General features: G+C 36.0%; 1 protein-coding gene across 7 annotated transcripts in view; it reads right to left on the bottom strand.

Annotated features, from left to right (window-relative positions):
* Positions 1-16933, bottom strand: part of LOC132205602 (protein O-linked-mannose beta-1,2-N-acetylglucosaminyltransferase 1-like) — a 166188-nt gene that overhangs the window by 10276 nt on the left and 138979 nt on the right. For 6 of the 7 annotated variants that reach the window (XM_059634751.1, XM_059634754.1, XM_059634752.1 and 3 more), the window contains one exon: positions 10192-10249. The exons of the other annotated variant lie outside the window; for it this stretch is intronic. The gene's annotated coding sequence lies outside the window, so the exon portion shown is untranslated. The remainder of the gene's footprint in view (positions 1-10191; positions 10250-16933) is intronic. 7 annotated transcript variants of the gene reach the window in all.

The following is a 16933-nucleotide window of genomic DNA, read 5'->3' as shown; positions in this document are numbered from 1 at the left end:
CGTGCGGCCACGTGCTCCGAATACCAAAATTGGCGTCGGCGCGTATTTTACACAGCAAATAATAGGGTTGGCGCTGCAGAGGCGATACCAGGAAAAATTCGAAGCAACAGCAGCCGGCAAAAAAAATCCCAGAAGGCGAATCGAATGTCCACCTTGCGGAAATACGACTAGATAAGCCCCAAACCTGCTCTCCAGAAAAATGGTATTTTTACAGATTTCCTTTTTTATGACAAGGATTTTAGGGCTTTGTGCACTAATTCCAAATAAATTTATTGTTACAACCCCTCTTTAAAAAAAAAAAATATTTTCTAGATTTGGTTTTCACCAACAAATTTAATATAGAATCATATTTTCTTTGCTATTTATTTCATCAGTTATCAAATTTTAATTAAATAAACCCAAACTCTTTATGAGAATCTTCAGGATCGATTACTATTTTTAAAACTAAACTGATAATAGTGCCTGTTAAAATTTATGTTAAAATCAGTACAAAAAATCATAGTACATGCCTAGTTTTTTACACAAAAAAAATTTCTAGCAAAAATTGAGGAGGAAAATACTCGGCAATCTCTTGTTTTCATACCCCATTCTTTTCCAATTTTCACATATTTCCACCCCTATCACGCAGTTCCTTTGGCAGAGCCACCCCCGATAGGTGTGACAGAGATATCAAATTTACAAGGACGAGCGGCCGTGGACGGGAAAATTTTATTTTTACGACGGCGGCCATGTATCATGAGGAGCGCCCCGGGATTACATCTCGCCGGAAAGGAAGGTGCTCTCCCCTGCATTCCCGTCACGTCCCGCGAAAAAGGAAAAGGGTGGTGTAAAAAAGCAGCAGCCCCGGATGAATCGACGCCCAGATTGCAACGGCCATAAATTCCTCGCCGCGTCGAACTCTTGTCTCTCTGCGCGCGCGAATTTTATCACCACGAGACGAGGGGCATTAGCGCCTTGTTTGGAGAAAATGTGTCGACAGAGAAAGAGACCAGATTGCTTCTGTCGACGGAGAACTTTTTTACTGACTTGGGAAAATGTAAAAGGAGTCGTGGGAAAATTTCCCGGCTCGCACCTGTCAGTTAAGATTGGCGTAAAACTGGAGTTGCTTTTCAAGTGCCTGCTCCATGCATCATCTCATTCATCTCACAGCCGAGCCTGCTTTTGCAAAGATTTTTTTAATGGAAAGCTCCTTAAAAGAAAGATAGTAGAAAATAGAGATGAAAGAAATCTCTGATTATTATTAGTCTTTATATTTTTTACTTTTGAAATAATGGTTTCATTTCAAATCCAAAGATGAAAATTGCAACAAAAATTTTATTTAAATAATAGTAACTATTAATAAAATTTTTAAGATTAACTGTGGCAGAAGATTTCTTCCTAAATTAGATTGTTTTAGCAATGATTGATCAACAATATTGTATTGTTCAATATTTTTACAGAAATTTACAAGAAAAACTTGGATTCAAAACAGGTATACGTGCTGAAATCTCTAAAATTTTCCTGTTTTTTTTTTACTAATTAAATGAACTTTCACACAACCTTAATTAAAAGAAGAATGGCAGCTAAAATAAAGAAATTTTATCGTAAGGCTCTCATCAACACATGAATTCGTTGCTATTAATAATTTTGCGTTCTAATAAATTATTGTTACTTGGTTTTGGCCGCGATTCTTCCTGTAATAATTATACAATTAGACTATTATATTTATTAGATATAGTGGATAATTTGAAATGTTTTTAATTTTTTTTCCAAATTAAACTGCAATTCAATTTGAAAGAAATCGGAATTTATTATTTGCAAAAGAAAATTTATTTCTGGTTCTTTGAAATAAAATCTTTAATGTAAATATCAATATTATCCATCAATCTTTTTTCCATTTTAGATTTCACTTAATATTATTCAATATGAATTTTTTCTTTTCCTTTTTAAGCAGCTTCTTTATTTTAATGCAAAGCCAATCTCGGAAGTTGTGACGTCCCGGCTTAATTTATGAGACAGCCTCTTGGAAAAAACAAAAGTGACGATAAAAGCCTCGAGGGAAAAACTTCTTCTCGCGCGTAAAAAGCGCTTAAAACGTCACACGCCGCGATGAGGAGACGTGTTTATATCAGAATTCTATTAATTTTATCTCGTTATAAATATTTAAGCGCTACGAAAATAAGGAAGGATGCTCATTTCTATACAGTCTACTTCTCACGACACTTCTTTTCTTGTGCTCGTCGCCACGCTATAAATTAGTTTTTATGAAAATTAAAAACGCTAGAAGCCTCTCTGGCATATCGTTAACGTTCGTGTTTTACACTCGGTCGACCTCCTTTTCCGAGAAATGTCTTTTTCCACTTATGCAGATTGCCTTCCTCGAAAATAAATTCCAAGAGAAGTTCCTATCTCTGGAAAATCTTTAGCTTTTTAAACTCATTTAATTTGGGAATTTCTCCAAAGCCTCTCCCCAACACAACCAGAATTTACGACGATGAGATGTTTTGCAAGCAGTGCTCGGGGTGGCAATAACTTGGAGGATTCGTCGCAACATAATTTGCTCGCGGACAAACTCGGGTGAAAACATCTTGCGGTGACAACGGTGTAATAATTTCCTCGCCGCTTAACAATAAAAGGGTCTTTTTATTAAACCGCACATTCACTCGGAATATTAACTAGCAGACTTATGGAGCATAAAAGACGAGAGCCATTACGCCGGTGCGGCTAAGAAAGTTGTATAATTATTATTAATATTAGGGTGGAGAGCGGTGAGGCCATTTTTGGCGCTGTTATTTTTCCAACTTTCAAGCAGCTCTTTTCATTCCTTGGCGCTTGAGATGGAATTATTCAAAGGCGAGCTTTTCTCCATTTTTAAATGCCCGCCGTGTTTTCGTGAAACTTTCCTCTCTTCAAAGTTTCTATGACTTTTTGTTTCTGGAGCTTTGTTGCTTTCAAGGGTTTGTATTTTCCAGGTTGGAAAGTTATTTAGGTGAAATTTTCGTGCAAAAGTCAAAACTTTGGAATAACTTTGAAATTTAGAATGAAGGTTTCATAGCGTACCAATTTATTTCAAGTCCGTCCAATCTATCTCTTATCAATTTTTTTTATCTTATTGCAATTAACTAAATGAATTATTGTGCTTTAGCTCTTAAAGCCTTTAAATAATTGAATTAAAAAATGTGTTAATTTATGAAATATAATCAATTTAAAAGCAATTAATACTTCCAGTTTTAGAATTCGCTTATTCAAAATCTGAAATAATAAGTGAGTAACAAAAAATATTAAGATTTTTGTTACTTTACTTTAGAATTTGGTCACTCGGAAAAAATTATTTTGACCATATCCAAAATGAAAATTTTTAATTTATATATTTTAAAAAAACTTCCCTGAAATCAAATTCAATAATCGCCCTAGATTTCACTTCCTGGTTAATGATTCAAGAAAATATATGTCCTGTGTCAGGCCGAGTGTCAAAGGCCACCCAATGACAAATGACACCTATTACAGAACAAAAGTAATGGACCGCTCACGCCCTGATCAGCAGGGCAGACTAACACGAGACGACCCCATTAGCCGCGCCGGAACGAAATCCGGTCTTATTTTCTTGGGGCAGATTAAGAGATCAGTTTCCCTCCGAAAGAAGTCACTTATCCACGTTCCTTCGCGTGTGTTTGCCGGCTTAGGCGGTTAATTAAGAAAGAGCCCTCTCTGGAGAGGAAAGAAAGAATCACTTCCATAAAAGCGTTTCTGCAACGAATTTTCTCCGACCCCTTTTCACTCTGGTTTATTTAAAGCAGAGCAATTTCAAAACGCTTAACTGCTCAAGTTCCCAGACCCAAAATAGACACAATATTCCGGTAAACGCCTGGGAAGTGTTTTGTCCCTCGGCCTGCCACGCATTCTGTCTAGCACTAAATTTCAGGCCTGTTGGTTAGTTTCTGTGTTTGTTTGCTTGTTCGAGAGTGAATGAGCTGTTCGAACCTCGTCAGCCGCCGGTCGCTAAATTTGTTGTGCTGACTTCACTACTACTCACCTCTCGCCGCTGTCGAAGTGTAATTATTCTGGGTGTTCAGGCACCTCGCCGTACTCAATTATTCATTCTGCAGCTCCCGGGCGTTGTTTGATCGCTCTGATGGAAACGTGTTACTCGAAAATTTTGACAGCTTGATTGCTATAACATTTTTTCCTCAGAACCAAGAGTTTGATCAAAAGTCAAACATTATCATGTGTGCAGCCTAGGGAGGAAGGCTCGGAAAAGTTTCCTTGGCAAATTTATTTTTATCATTTTAAATTAGCCTGATCAAATTTGCTCAAAATTTCATAAAAACTTTCTTAAAAGTTCGAATTGAAAAACTAAATAGATAAACTTCAGAATTTCAATAATTTAAAATTTCTTTCCAAAATTCAAAAAATGCTTTTGCCTTGAAATGTGTCTGATAATTATGCAGGTAAGGGCGAGAATTTAGTGTAATCTCGATTCTGACAAAGGTTAATTTAATAAATTTCAATATTTATATATAAAAAATGTTAAAGACCAATTCAAATGTTAAAATTCAAAATAAATTTTGTAAAAAATAAATTGGTATTTAGATTGTTTTAAAACGAATATAGACTAATAACTGGATGGAAATTATGTGAATCTGTTTTCAGAAAACCCATCAAGGAAAGAAAATTACTTTAAGATCTTTAAAGACAACTTCTTCCTTACTTCTGCAAATTGGCTCTTTAAAGAGACACACGTGCCGCATCCCTCATAAGAGAGGAGAAACGTAAAACAGCAATTTGCTGGGCGTCAGAACCGACAATTACCACGAGCCGGCCCTAGTTTACCACTGTCGCGAGCGAGCTGAATTTAAAAAGAAATTTCCCGGAGTTAAAAAAAAACGCGAGGGTGAGAAAATAAAGCGCGCTCGTTTATGAAAAGTTGCTCAGCCACCGAGGAGCAATTAAAACTTTGTTTTTTGACATAATTTAACAAGAGAGCCGCGGCGCGAATTAAGCGCTCGTCGTCTGATTAGTCGCTCCCTCGGATCAGCCGCTCTTCATATCGGCGACCGAGTCATTATATTGGATAATGGGCTGAATTCGCGCGCGCCCGATTAAAACGCGGCCAAAACTTTTAACGCGATTATATTCTGCGGAGAGAGAGACTTTCTCTCGCCGTAAATGGCTTTTTCTCGCCTCTTTGCGCATTCGATCCGCCCGACGCGTCAGCACTGATTGATGGCTGAAAAATACGATTTCTCTCGCCGCCTTAATTCAACCCTTCCATATACTCCTTTCCGATTGGGTTCACATAGCAACGAAGATAATTGGTCTTTCTTTAGATCCGATTCTCTGGAGATTCATCAATAGATGGATGAAAAGTATAATACTGAAATTGAGAGAAGTCCAAAACGCTATCCCAGAGAGCTATTTTTATACAAAAAATATTTGTTATAAATATAATAAAATCTGTGTATTTATATTGATGCTAAACAGAGAACAATTAAAAAATAACCCAATTATATAAGTTTTCATTTAATTCTTTGGCAATGTGAAACATAATATATATTAAGCTTTAAAATTGCCGTGATTATGAATTTTTGAATATTTTAAGTACACATTCATGAAAATTTATTATAATGTTCTTATTATTTTAATTAATGAAATTTAACAAGGTTTTAAAATCTGAAAAATTCAACTAAATTAAGTAAATAACAACTTGGCTAGAATATTTTAGCAAGTTTCATTTTATATGATTATTTTTTTTTGTGAATAAAAATATTTGTTGCTGCAGGATCAAAATAAAAGTATTTAAATTACGATCGGCTAATAATATAGTAATAGCCTCAGCCAAGACAGGTAAACTATCTTCAAGAAACAATGAAAAATGTTGAAAAATGCTAAAAGGGGAAGTTTTCTGATGTTTTAATGATGTTTTAAAGAGTTATTTTTCAATGTCTCACTACAGAAAATATAATAGAAGCTGATTTTACCAGATTTTACGAAGGTTTTTAAATGCGAAACTCAGAAAAATAGCAAAAAAAATTTAATAATTTCATAAAAAATGTTTCAACTTAATATAGTAAAAATTATTTAATTTAGCCCTTCATTTTGAAATTTTTTATCTAAAAACTAGTCAAAATCTTCCTAAATTATATTATAATTTTCATGGATATTGTTATTTTTTGTTTATTATAAAAAATTTAAGATATACGAATTAGCAGGCTTTTATCAAAGCAAACATTGCTTTGAGTGACGGTCTAACAATTTAACAATGTTTGTTTTCAAATTGTGAGTGAGTACTCAAGAGTCGAGTACATTTCTCGCCGTCGGAGCGCAAAGTTGACACGGCGGGCGACTCTGGATTCCCAAGTGCCTGCGAACAAGTTGTCTGCCTGCCTGCGTGTGCTCGAGAGAAAAAGAGAAAAGCGACCCAATTTGCCGGCACTTGCTCCTTTCAATTTTCTCATCTCGCGCGCTCAGAGACCTGTCGGAATTTCTTTTCTCAACTCTTCCGGGCCATTCTCATATCCGCGAGGGAATTAGGCAGGCGGTCCTCTCGAAATGACTTCCGGTACCACGCCGGAAATAAAACTGCGCTGAAACGTTCTCATTGTTTTCTTCGCTTTATCAAAAGAAACTTTGATTCGCGTAGGTTTGTTCCGTGAGCATAGGGAAGTCGTAAATTGAAAAGCCGTCCAAGGAAGAGTTTATATTCCTCGCCTAAAATTAGAGCAGACGTTTTTTATTATCCCTCACTCTTGAGAGAGAAGATCGCGCCAAGTGAGCTGCATCTCTTTCCAGCTCCTCTCGAGCTGCTTCTAATGCATTTCTCTTCCGCACAAATGCTCACTTTAATTCACTTTATGACTCTTTGCACTTATATACACACACAAACACGTTCCAGCCTTCAGAATTCATTACTCGCGAGCCACATTATGGTCGGTTGCGTTTTAGTTAGTCGGCTGCATTATCGCTTCGCTGCATACAAGATAAAAGGAAATTAATTTTAATGTGTTTAGAAAGAAAACACTGACCATCTGACTTGCACCGTAAATAGTTGTAAACAAGCAGCCCTAATAATTAATAAAATATGAATTAATACTTTAAAAAAAATATGCAACGCATTGAATTAATAGAATAAATTAAAATATTTCTAGATTAAATACATTATTTCAGTAATTATTTTAATCATGTCCATTAAAAATACCTTTCAAATGACATCAAATTTTTAATTTAAGAAATTTACAAAAATACTCAGAAAGTTTTTAAATTTATGCAACCTTTGCAACACTGCAAAATGCCTTATCATAGCTGAACGTCTAATAATAATTTTCTTGTCACGCCTGCAATTTTTGTAGCTAGGCAACCTGCACGTCTGGAGGCATTTTTGGAAATTATTAGAAATTGTAGAAAATAGGCTTCTTTGTCCGTGCCAAAAAGGAGTTCTTAAAATAGATTTTTTATAAAATTCCTCCTTCAGAACACTGAAATTTTATGGTATTAGTATTCAACAATGTAATTCATTGTTCTTGTATCATTTTTGTCACCATAAGAACGATTAAAATGCTATTTTAAGGACTCCTCATAGACAAAGTCGAAACAAGTCTTTTCAACAATGGGGTCAGAACCACAAATAATCGCAAAAATATTGGGTTCAGTTGTTGTTAGGATTTGACTATGCCATAACAAATTTTTATGCTCATAAAATCTAAAAGATCTCAACATAATATAATTTTTTTTCAGATATTTGGTATAATTTTTTATTTGAATTAAAACCGTATTTTTTAAACACCCCATTTTTGAGCCAACATCCTTCCAACTTTTGAAATTTCCAGCAATTTGGAAGCGGCCGGTTCATAATTCAAATCCCCGAGATGCGCCACAAATGCACGTTTCCGCCGCAAAATTCTCCGAGTCGCATTCCACTTTTAGTATAGGTTGTAAATTCCGCGCTGCAAATGTCATTGTTGTGCAGGGGGTAAAAACGCACATGCTAAGCCGCCATTATGGCTCATCAGCCGCCAGCCGACACTTTTCTTGGCGCGCTTTACGGCCGTCGTCGTATAAGTCGCATGCGGACCGTCGTTAAATTTTGCAACGGCCAATCATCTTTCTTTCTTTCTTTCTCTTGGCCACGGCGACCCACTATCTCTGCTGGAGAAAATTGCCACGAGCGTTTTGCAAAATTCAGCACTTCCTCCAGAAGTTGAAAAAAAAACGATGAAAGCTTTTTCCCAAATTGAATAGTTAAAAAAAAGTTTTGAAATTTTGGTCCTGTAAAATTTTTGTCGGAACTTCTCGCAGATTGCGTCTTTCCTCATCAATATTTCTCACCTCTTGAACTTTCCACCGAAAACTCTTCCATTCAACTGGCGGCTCTTTTTCATGTTACGAACAACTTCATTTCAGCCGTGGATAATTTATGAGGTGGATGTGCGGGTTCGCTAGATTTGTTCGCCGATTTAATTAGTTCTCGGCGCGCCGCTTTCTCATGAGCGAATATGGAAATGGCGCGCTTTATCGGCAAGTTTGAATTTATGAATGCAATTATACACACATAACCACCGGGCGGAATAAATAATTCACTGGCAGTTGGCGCCGAGCAGCTCGAATGTTAAATAGATCTTTTAGTCTTTTGTTTCAGTTGAAAATATCAGTCCACTATTTTTCTCTCCGGCAATTTTTGACATCATATTAGTATAATTCAATTTTCTTCTATTTTTTCCTTCATTGAATTCAACTTTATTTAAATTTTAAATACATGTAAATTTGTTTTTTTAATATTTATCTTCAAAATTTTAAAAGGATTAGTTTTAAATTTTTATTATCTACGGGAGTATACTAATTGTAAGTAGCTACATTGATATATAATCCAGCAAATAACAATTGATTTGAATGTTTTGTTTAGTAAAAAAATTCTAAGAAATGTAAAATAATTAATATTATTTATCCAGTTTATACATAATATTAATTTTGCCTCTTCACTCCTGAATTTCCGGAGCTCCAATTCAGTTCCCTTTAACTTGAAACGCCTTCCGGTGCGACAAGTGTTTTACAAAAGGAGCAATCGTGCCCTGCACATTGAAACGCAATCAAATATTAGCGAGAGGCTGCCAGCTTATTGTCACAGAGCCGCTGCCGCCTGACCGGGCTGCATATTTGATCAGGAGCCGGCGGGCAGCCAATCGGGGGCTGCGTTTTGCATTATTGACGACCGTCAGCCGATGATAAAATTTTGCATTTTTCATGAGGCTCCATGGCCTGCACGTTTCCAGAGAGTGCTTGCGAGCGAAAGAGAGAAAGAGGAAATTACATTTATTCGCACTCGAGGCTGCGGCGGTCTTGTCTGCGAGGATTTTTCCCCGATGGAGTCTGGAGAAAGCAAACATTCGGTCTCGCCCCGGCTGTTATTGTGCGTATTTGGAATAGCAGTTTTTGATGTGTGTGCTTCGGCGAAATCCATTTTTTTTCCACAGAGATTGTTTTTATCTGAGAGTGGATAAAAAAATCAATCTGGAGAAATATTCGAGGCAAATGTCTTTCGTTTTCCAAAGTATAATGGGATGGAGGAAAATGGAGTTTTCTGTGTCAAAGTATCTGATTATAGATGAAAGAGGTCGACGAGTTGCGTAATTTTGCAACGACGGCTTCATTTCTGAAAGGCAGACTATGGGAATCCGTATCAATATTAGCTGCTCATCCACTGGTGGAAACAATAAAGTAGGATAAGCAGGGCGACGGCCTTTGGTTCTCTTTGACACATAATTAAAGAGAACCGACCATGAGAACAAAACTGCATCAGAAACTGCACAAAAGCTAATTGAATACCGAAGTATGTACATTAGAGTCTACTTTTATAACAATCATCAGAGAATATAATTTCAATGAGAATTAGATCGCATTGAAAATCTACCTTTTTTTATATTTTTTAACTCGAACAAAATTTTTTTTTTATAAATCACATTTTATAATAAATCTCAGTAAATTGTTACATATTAAAATTGAAAAGTCATGAATTTCACTTTTAATTTTTTTTTCTTCAAAACAATGTGAAATAAGACAATGGGTAGCCACAATAATGAATGCACGTGTCAAAATAATGACTCTGCGTTGTTGCCGGAGTATTATTTTTCTCGACCTCTTTTCCCCCGAGTTTCACAATTGTGTGTTTACACGACGAGTGTGCAAAGTGCATGCATGTACCACACAAAAGAGGACACTTACCGTCGGTTACAGTTGTGTTGCTGGAAAGAGCCGCGCCCGACGTCGCATTACACTCGCTCTGAAAACACAGGAAACGACACTGCCTTATTTTCCACGGTAATTTCGTCACTTCCTCAAAAACAAAAAAAAAAAACAAAAATAGAATATTATAAAACTCGTTCTGTTCTGAAACTCTATTTTTAAAATTTATTAAACGTCACTTTGGAATTATTTTTTTTTTTTAATTAAATTCATTCTTTAGGCCTTCAGCGACGATAAATCATTTTGGTTTTTATCATTTTGAATGGAAAATTTCGGCTGCGAAAAATTGCGGTTTGCTCCCCGCTTGACAAGCTCCATTCAAACCATACATATTACGGCATATCGAATGAAATGCATATTTATTTATGCTGATTTTCCGACGCAAATGAACTCGTACATATACGAATTTGCCACCGGCAACCCGTGCATAATCACAGTAATGACGCGAAAGAGCCACTGCCGTAATGAAAGGCTTTACAACCGAGAGCGGCGCGCATTCAAAATTATTATTTCAAATCAGCGCGAATTCCCACACCACTATATGCACGCTTTTTTTATGAATTTGTGATGCTCGTGGTGCCAACGTATCGATTTGAACTAAATTCCGAGCATATGTGCGTGCGCGAATGAATTATTACTCAATCGTTATGCCAGAGATAAATCGGACGTATTACGTACGCCGTGTTTTGTTTACGCTTTATTTATTGGCTCGTTTGGCTAAAAATAAAATATTTTGTAAAATCCGCAACTCTAGTCAAACAAAAATTGTGAAAATACACATCAATGTTTTACAAATAAAATTAAGCAAATTTTGATTGATTTGCATAATTTAACGTTCTTTGAGCAAATCAAAAAAGATGGAAAGGTTGGAAAATATGAAATGAATGAAAAAGAAATTTAAAACAATTTTATCTAGAGTAAAATTTACTAATTTACTTTATCCTTGTTAAATATTTAATTTTAATGTTTCTAAATAATAAATAAACGGCTTTACATACCAGTTTTGCTCAGGATCCGTCTCTATTTCAATCAAATACTAACATCAGGATATTAATAACATCAGAGAGGTAAAAAAGAAACAAAATTGATTTCACATCGGAAATTTATCATTATTCTAACTGGGTGGGGACATTGCAAAGGTACATAAAGCAGCTCTCTCTTGCCGGCGGATTAACTTTGAAATCAATATGCGGTGCCCATTTACGTGCTGAGGGTAATCCTCTTGGTACATAATGTGCTCGTCAAGTACATGGGCACACAACACAGCGACGAGCCGGCCGGCGAATTCCATTAATTGCGAGCCGCGCGCGATGAAGTGTGCAGATAGCAGCCGGCCGTGCACATTTGTTAGCCGCCGCGTTTAATTTCCTATTCGGGAAAGGACACGCAAGAAATAAAGTGGTCCGCCAAGATTGCAATCGGCCCAATAAAACATCAGAGAGTCGCTCCTCTCGGCCGCCAATTGGTTAATGGGTTACAAAAAACGGAATTATCTCCCAGGCAGGGTTCTCGCAATACCCACAGGGTGCGAAAGCGCCAATTTAATTACGGCAGCAAGAGAAGAAATTAATACATGATCATTTGGAACCAATTTTAGTATCAATATTATATATCAAGTAAAAATATTTTATTTTTAAGTCAAAAAATGTAATTAAAGGGCATAAAAGTTAATGAAATAAGATTAAATTAGTTCTGGAATTTTATAATAATAACATATAATTATTAAAATTTAATATTGAACATTTAAATTAATAAATATGTAGTTAGTAATAATTTAAAATTAGGTGGGTTCCAAATTTCTTTTCACTCAGTAATTCATGATTTCTTTTCCGGAGTTACAAATAAGTAGGAAAAACAAAATCTCTCATTGACTTTCTTAATTTATAATTTTAAATTAAAGCTCTCAATTACTATTTAAAACATTCCAATGTAACAAAATCTCAGCCATGCTATTAATGCATAAAGTATTTGCATTCGCACCAAACGATTCAAATTCCTATGGGAAATCCTCTCAAACGACCTATTATTTCTCTCCGTATTGCAAAAAGCTCCCCAGTTTATTAATATCAGTTAATATCCGCCCGTTGAAATTCGCTCGCGTGTGAGCGCACAATTCGATTCACGCGCGCAAGCGGGTGTGTATTTATTATTACTATACACGGGGCTGCTCTTTGTCCCAGCCAGAAAGTTGTGCCCGCGGATCCCATCACTCGCCGGATATGCCGGCCATATTTTTAATGTCGCTCGCCTCTCTTGCCGACCAAATTCAATTATATCGAGAACCTGTGTTGCGTGGCGAGTTGTGTGAGACCAGTTTATCGATTTCCCAGGTTCTAACGTGTGCAAATAACCCACCAGAATTAAATGGTTTCTCACACTTTTAATACAAGAGTACATTTAATTATAAAATCAATAACGAGGATTTCTATTCATCGCAGCAGAGAAATGAAAACTTGAATATAATTAAATTTTAGTCTGCGAGAACGTCAAATTTTAAATAATATTGGCTAAGAACAAAAGAAAATTTTCTACCTGAGCACCAGAATTGGTTATCACATTTCTCACAAAATTAATTTGTGAACTTTGGAACAAAAGCATAAGAAATTCCAATGGTCTTTCAATCAGCTTAGTTTATGTGAACGGCGCTGGCGGCGCTGTGGTTGCTGATATTCGGCCCAATAGCGCCCCCAGTTGCCATAGGAATAAACTGATTTAGCCAAATTTTCACTTTGTTTCAAAAGTAATAGATTAGAGATTATTGTGAGAAAGCGATTGATAATAAATTTGATATGAAATAAGTCACTTTTTAAAATTTTTGCGTTATTTCCATAAAAAAATGAGCGACAAAGGCTATTAAGTCTTGAAGGGAAAAATACTAAAAATAAGCCATAAAAAAATACTAGGAATTTATTCAATTTAAATTAAATTTGGTGTATTTTTGGCCTCTTTTATTGCCGCCCTAGTAAAAAATATCGTGTAAAAGCAACGTTTTGAGCTCACCGGCTACTGTCTAAAAAGCCATTAAAACCGAGAGGGGCTCCTGGAAAATTTGACGACGGTGATTCGCGTGAAACATGAACACGTACAAGCACTCGAGCGGCTGTTTTATGGGGTTGGGCCGCATCCATCCGAATGCAAGACCTAACTAAAAATGCGTCCCTTTCCCCGCTCCAGGCCATAAACGAGATGAAGAGGCCTCTAATGCGCTGCATAATGGCAAGTCGCGTTTAAATTTAAATTGAAAATTCCACTTAAATGAAGATCATTTGGAATACGCTCACGATCTCCTGCACCACTCGTCACCTAGGGGGCTGTTACGTCAAAATGAGGGCTTAAAGGGATGCCAAAGGAAATGCGCCTCTGGAGTGACGTGAGATCACTGGAAATAATCTTATTGTAAAAGAGCTGTGCAATAATTTAAATTCATACTATAATGCATTTTACTTTTTAATTTTATATTTCAATTTAAATATCACTAATTTTGATCAGACCATCAGACTTATACGATTTTAATTTTACACTCAAAAGTTAGATTCTTTTTATTTACTTCACAATATATATAATTTTTTCCTCCAATAATAATGTAATGGTTTTTAATCAGTGTATAGTAAAGTAATTATTTTCTTACATTTGCATTCTTTAGAAATTAAATCGTAAAATAAAATATAAATAATATATAATAATTCCGTTTTAAATGTAAAATTATATAAAATATAATTAGCTTTATTACATATTACTGCAGTTTCAAAATGTTTTGTTTATATGAAAATTATTCTGCATTATTAACTTTTAATTAAGCCGTAGAAATTGAGATCTTAAATTTTATTTCTGCAAAGAGATAATAAAATCATGTTCAGAAAACTCACCTACAAAACAACCATACATTGCAATATATTCCATTTTCAGAAAGTGATGAAATTAAATTTTGCCCCAATTATTTCACTGCATTACTTTGAATTAATAATGCGGACAAATCCGTTTGACACACGCGCTGATGTCTGCTTTTTCGCCCACGCAATCTGTCAATTATCTCTCAAAGGTTGGTTCGGCGGAGTCAGCTTTTATTGATTATTGGCGGCGTGAAAAGCGCTTTCACATCAAATATAACCACTTCATATTTTATAACTCGGGCAACAAGTCATTTTTCAGCAGCAGTCAGCAAACTGGCTCGAAAGGAAACGCAGCCCCTTTTGACGCCACCCCCCGCGAGACTCACTCACTTCCTTGCTCCGATTGATTTATGGACAATAAAAAGCCGAGAGACGAAATCAAATTTTCTCGACTCGGCTGTTTTTCTTTCACGACATTTTTAATTAAGCGGCAGACGGAAGAGAACGCAGGCTGCTGGTAAATAAAATCGCTGAATGCTTATGGCAGTCACGCGGCTAATTGCACTGTGTACTTGTCGTTATTATTCTCGCTCCACCAGTTTAATTATGTTTGCTCTGGAGCCGTCATTTAATCGCAAGTAATTTGCAAGGCGACGTTTTTTGCGAAGCCAGAGAGGCATTAATTTTATCGGTGGCTGGTGCTTGCGCTTATTAAAAATCAAGACTCATTGAAGCAGACGCATTAAATTATGCTGGAAAATTCAGCTTCATAACCAGGGGCAATTGAATTTCCCTTATAAATGGATAAAGTAGTGCTAAAAAAAATTTCCTTCACAATTTTGTTTTCCAATTAAATATATTCTAAGTACTCTGTCCTTTTTGGTACAGTTGTAAAGTTTTTGCGATGCAATATCTAATGAATGAAGAATGAACTAAATAAGGTATTTATTTAATAATTGGCTTGAAAAAAGCACAAAAAGTTAATTTTGTGCCTGCTTTTGCAAATAAAAGTCGACTAAGTCTCAATTGATTGGTTTGTTCTCACAATCAGTGTTAAATTTATAAAGAACTTTTCCATCATCCATGCTGCTTCATGCCAAAGTTGTAAAAAATATACGAAACGCACAAACTGCCATTCCAAACGATTTATTTTTTATAGCAGAAATTCAAAAGTATTTCTACTACTTTCAATACGCGCCCTTTGACATTTGACGCCGGTTTTTTATTTTTATAGTGAAAGATACTTGATGCTTGAAATGGGTATTGTTTCTCATTTGACTGCGTCATTCGGCAACACTGCCTTGGGTTTTGCAGTCATTGTGATGCAAATGAAATGAAATTATAGCTGCGTGGAAGCGAGTTAAAAAGCACGGAAACGAGAGCGAGATCAAAGGAAGGAAGACCTCTGGGAGCCGAAAGAGAAAAAGAGAGAGACCCTTTGTGTAATAAGCAAAAAAGCGAGTATCTCGTTACGAAACCAACCACCAACCATCGATTTCCACTTTTTTCCAAAGTGCGAAAAAACTAACAAAAATGCTATATACCTGTGAATCTGTTTCTTTTTTTGCAACATCTGATTTCGGACAAGTGAGGGAAAATGTTCCCATTCTATTTGCTCTGGCTTTGCAGTGTGTGTTTTTGATTCCCCAAAGGCAAACACCACCATCGAGTTGATTTTTTTTTGCACGCATGTGAAAGCCGCTTTTTTTGCGAGCAAACAAGGTGATTTCTAATTTCGGTAAACAACAGAGAATGTTTTCGCTTTTTGTGGCGCCGCGAGAGAGACGAGGGAAATTTTGAATAAGAAATGAATGGAAAAAAAATTTCATTTAATTTTTGTCAATATTTAAATAATTTTATACACCCCAGAACTCTTCGACAAATCAACTTTTAAATGATCACGAGAGAAATTACGCAGTTGGCAGATTTAGCTCTTTTATTGTGATTTTTGCCGTCTTTTCAACGATTTTACTTTCAGTTTGGCCAACGAAGCTGAAGTTTTGCGCGTTTCACGCGCGCCCTCGGCTGACTTTACTTTTGGGAGGAGAAAGAGAATTTTTAATGAGACGAAATCAACGGTTCGCACTCTCCTGAGCAAAATCGTTAAGATTACCTATTAAAGCCAACTGGCAGAAAGAACTGCGAGGAATGTTAATCGTGCGCTTATCTCTTGTCCAATGTGCTCCCTGCCGGAGAAAGGACGCTCCAGCACTTTATCTTTGCGTCAGCTGTAAAAAGCAAAGTTCATTTTGAGCTCGGAGAAGAGACGAAGAAGGCTGTCGTCGACTAAACGTAATTTTCCTGTTGAGAGCTCAATAATTTGAATCGTTACGTGCGCCTCAATAATTTTTGATTGCACAATGAGACTTTGACGACGATCAGCTCGAGTCGCGGCAGCTCAGATTTAATACCCCCTCTGACTTGACATGGGTGAGAGCAAAATCGAATTTGGATTGGAAAGACTGGGAGATCGTTTTCTCGGTCAGGCGCATTTTCACCCCTTTGGAAATCTCGAATCTATGCTGACTGAGAGAAAAGTTCCATTCGAATATTTAGAGGATTGGCAAAGTTAATTAAGTTTGTCCGTGATGAGACTTTGGATTCAAAGTTCAACAATCAGTCGCTGCTAAGTCAGTTGATTCAACGAGGGGATGTTTCTTGATAGCACGCGAAATAATAACTAATGACTAGAATAATTAGAAGAAAGAAATTTAGTAAATTGATTCTAATGAAATTTTTTGTCTTTATTTGAATTAATGATATTTTTTATACGGTCTCTTGATTTTTCAATAAATTATCAAAAAATTTAGAGGATTTTTCAATGAACCTTAAAATTTATTTTCAAATATTTTTTTAAAGTTCTATCTGTTTGAAGAAAATCTGTCGTTTTT

This window comes from Neocloeon triangulifer, unplaced genomic scaffold (genome assembly GCF_031216515.1).
Source record: "Neocloeon triangulifer isolate White Clay Creek 2 clone unplaced genomic scaffold, ASM3121651v1 ptg000003l, whole genome shotgun sequence".
Classification (NCBI taxonomy): Eukaryota; Metazoa; Arthropoda; class Insecta; order Ephemeroptera; family Baetidae; genus Neocloeon; species Neocloeon triangulifer.
The sequence above is the reverse complement of the archived record's forward strand: the minus strand, read 5'-3'. Positions and strand labels throughout refer to the sequence as shown.